Source organism: Sesamum indicum, linkage group LG8, assembly GCF_000512975.1.
Source record: "Sesamum indicum cultivar Zhongzhi No. 13 linkage group LG8, S_indicum_v1.0, whole genome shotgun sequence".
NCBI lineage: Eukaryota > Viridiplantae > Streptophyta > Magnoliopsida > Lamiales > Pedaliaceae > Sesamum > Sesamum indicum.
The window spans coordinates 19143184-19147362 of NC_026152.1; positions in this window are offsets into that span (position 1 = coordinate 19143184).

Below are 4179 nucleotides of genomic sequence, written 5' to 3' on the forward strand. Positions count from 1 at the left end.
TGGTTCAACACTTAACCAGCTCGAGTGCCACACCATGCTGGCACCCATGCACACTGACAGGCAAACCTGCCATGCCAACGTCTGATAGAGCTTCAAGGGGCTTACAGGAGCATCGTCTAAGACTGATCCGCCATTTGCTTCCAAATATCAAGAATGCTGAGGCATGGCCTTCTCAGGTAGTATAACATGTCCCCTTTCTTCCAGATTACCCCATCCACCATTAACACCCTGTCTTCACAATATTGATTTCTTCTTTACATGGATGGGAAATCAAAGAGTGTAGCAGGCCTAGCGTAGCGATCGAGGGAGAGAGCGGCTTCCTAGTTGGAAGGCGCGAGAGACCGAATAACGGGGAGGGGGGGGGGGGGGGGGGGAGGGCGACAGCGAGGGAGAGAGAGATTAGCAGTAGACTAGTAGTGTAAGAAAGGCGAGACGACGAATACAAAAAGTCACTATCCGAAAGAATTGTACTGTAGAGCACGGGGCGTAAAGGAGAAAAAGCAGAACTCAGATATTATGTGGATTTCTTTTTTCCTTTTTCTTTGAAAATAATCCCAAAAAGAAATAAATAAATAAATATCAATCACCAGCAATCATTCCATTTCAGCCTCTCATTCCCTTTATCTTCTTCTGCCCATCAAATTCTCCACCAAACCAGCGGCGGAGGTGGAACGAAATGGGCAGCGCCGACGCTCGCGGCGGGGGGCGTTGGTGGTTGGGGAGTACTCCGATTCTCTGAGGAATTTGGAGTTGAGAATAAAACAAAATAGCAGATACAATGGAAAAAGTTTCTGTATTGGCTTATCTCCTGAAACTGGATCAGTCACGGGCTCTTCCACAACCTATTGTCTATGATACTCATTGCCCTCGAATTTTCCATTTCCTTGTCTGTCCGTCTTTTTTTTTGTGGTGTCTGGGTGTGGTGTGTGTGTGTGTGTGCATGCACGTGTGCTGTGTGGGGTGTGTGTGTGTGCGCATGTGTGTGGGGGGTGTGTGCGTGCGTGTTGGGTGTGTGTGTGTGTGTGTATGCGTGTGGAGTGTGTGGGTGTGTGTGTGTGTTTGGGGTGGGGTGTGTGAGTGTGTGTGTCACGATAGGACATGTTTTACTTTCATTTTGAACATAGAAAAAGTGAGGTGTTGCTTTTATCTTCAGCGCCAACGAATGTCATCTGCGTCTTGTTACATTTGCCATCCTCCTTCAATTTCTAAGTCTTCATTTTATCTACACAACCTTTTTTCTCGTGCAGGATGTCACCATAGTTTTGCAATATTTTATACTCATTACGGGTACTGTGTGTCTTTGTGGTCTATTTATGTCCTTTGTAATATTTTTGTGTGCTTGCATAGATGTGTATCCTCATTTTTGTTTACTTGATATTAAAGAGTATTTATTGAAATAAGAGCAATAACAGGATAGGAGAGAGTGTATTGCCCTCTTCTTTTTTCCTTTCAATATATCTCGTTAGCAAGAGTGGTCTTGGATTGATTTAATTTACTAGAGGGGATATAGTAAGGAAAAATGAGTGGAGGATTGATAAAATCTGATAACTGCCTTGGGTGGTTATGATATGCTAACCAATTCTTGAATTGGTTGACAGCGACCATTACAAAATGTTGTATTTTTGAACCTGACTTTGGTGTATTTAGCCATTTTGATTTTCTTCCTGCTAATAGCGGTTTCTATAATTTTCACCTTTGAATCACATGGTAGTTTCTGTGGCATCACCGTGATTTTTGGTACTCGCATAGAAGAGGGAGAATGGTGCTTTTTTTCCTTTCAATGTATCTCGTTAGCAAGAGTGCTCAGTGTGCGCTATTCAATCTTTAATCTGGTGATTGATGAGCTTCTTGATGAAAACCACTTTAGCTTAGTAGACAATGTATAGTTTGCTGCATTTGTTGTTTTTCAGTTTGATGTAATGTATCATTGTAATTGTTTTATTATTTTGGTTGTAACAATTCTGATACTTACTGAGTATGATATGTGTGATTCCGACATGTGATCGGTCCTGTTAGTTGAAATATTGCAGTGATGCTTTGTAATTTTATTAAGTTTAAAGTTATTTTACTTGTTGGTTGCTATTCGATGCTTTGGGAGAAGCCTGCCTGTGGGCATCAAGAAGAGCTTAACTATTACTGCTCTATTAAACCCAGTGTTATTATTGGAGCAAAGAAAGTTGCAACATTTCCCAGTGTGTTTTCATATGTTAATAGTATTAGGGCAATGATTTTTTCATTAATATTATCTAGTTTCTGGATCAATCTCTCTAAAAATTAAGATCTATTGTAGTAGGTTTCTATTGAGATCATAATGTCAACGAATATATTTTTATATGTTATAATCAGCTACTGTATTTCTTTTTCAATTTTATAGGCCACAAACTTGAGAAGTTTTGCTTAATGATTCCCCTCCTTGTTTCGAATTTTTTATTCCATCTTTTTTTTTATGTGGTGTTTGTGTATCTGTGGGGATGTGTGTGTGTTTGTGCATGTGGGGGTGTGTGTGTGTGTGCGCGCGTATGTGTGGGGTGTGTGTGTGTGTGTGTGTGTGTGTGTGGTGTGTGTGTGTGTGTGTGGGATGTGTGTGTGTGCGTGTGGGGTGTGTGGGGGGTGTGTGTGTGTGTGTGTATGCGTGTGGAGTGTGTGGGTGGGTGTGTGTGTTTGGGATGGGGTGTGTGTGTGTGTGTCACGATAGAACATGTTTACTTTAATTCTGAACATAGAAGAAATGAGGTGTTGCTTTTGTCTTCAGCGCCAACGAATGCCATCTACGTTTTATATTTGTCACTTCAATTTCTAAGTCTTCATTTTTATCTACACAATCTTTTTTCTCGTGCAGGATGTCACCATAGTTTCGTAATATTTTATGCTAATTACGGGTATTGTGTCTTTGTGGTCTATTTTTGTCCTTTGTAATATTTTTGTGTGATTGCATAGATGTGTATTTTCATTTTTGTTTACCTGATATGAAATAGTATTTATTGAAATAAGAGCAATAACAGGACCGAAGAGAGTGCATTGCCCTCTTCTTTTTTTCTTTTAATATATCTCGTTAGCAAGAGTGGTCTTGGATGGATTTAATTTACTAGAGGGGATATAGTTAGGAAAAATGAGCGGAGGATTGATAAAATCTGATAACTGCCTTGGGTGGTTATGATATGCTAACCAATTCTTGAATTGGTTGACAACGACCATTACAAAATATTGTAGTTTTGAACCCTGACTTTGGTATGTTTAGCCATTTTGATTTCCTTCCTGCTAATAGCGGTCTCTATAATTTTCACCCTTGAATCACATGGTAGTTTCTGTGGCATCACCGTGATTTTTGGGTAAATGGAAGAGGGAGAATGGTGCTTTTGCTCATGAATAGGACTAGCTTCTACAGTGGGTGATATGTCATGTGCTTTTAGGGTTCCTCTAAACTGCTGCTCAGTGTGCGCTATTCAATCTTTAATCTGGTGATTGATGAGCTTCTTGATGAAAACCACTTCAGCTTAGTAGACAATGCATAGTTTGGTGCATTTGCTCTTTTTCAGTTTGACGTAATGTATCATTGTAATTGCTTTATTATTTTGGTTGTAACAATTCTGATACTTACTGAGTATGATATGTGTGATTCCGACATGTGATCGGTCCTGTTAGTTGAAATATTGCAGTAATGCTTTGTAATTTTATTGAGTTTAAAGTTGCATTACTTGTTGGTTGCTATTCGATGCTTTGGGAGAAGCCTGTCTGTGGGCATCAAGAAGAGCTTAACTATTACTGCTCTATTGAACCCAGTGTTATTATTGGAGCAAAGAAAGTTGCAATATTTCCCAGTGTGTTTTACACATGTAATAGTATTAGGGTAATGATTTTTTCATTAATATTATCTAGTTTCTGGATCAACCTCTCTAAAAATTAAGATCTATTGTAGCAGGTTTCTGTTGAGATCATGATGTCAACGAATATATTTTTATATGTTATGATCAGCTACTGCATTTCTTTTTCAATTTTATCGTCCACAAACTTGAGAAATTTTGCTTAATGATGCCCCTCCTTGTTTCAAATTTTTTATTTCCTTGTCTGTCCATCTTTTTTTTTTATGTGGTGTTTGGGTGTCTGTGGGGTGTGTGTGTGTGCGTGTGGGAGTGTGTGTGTGTTTGTGCATGTGGGGGTGTGTGTGAGTGTGTGTGCGTG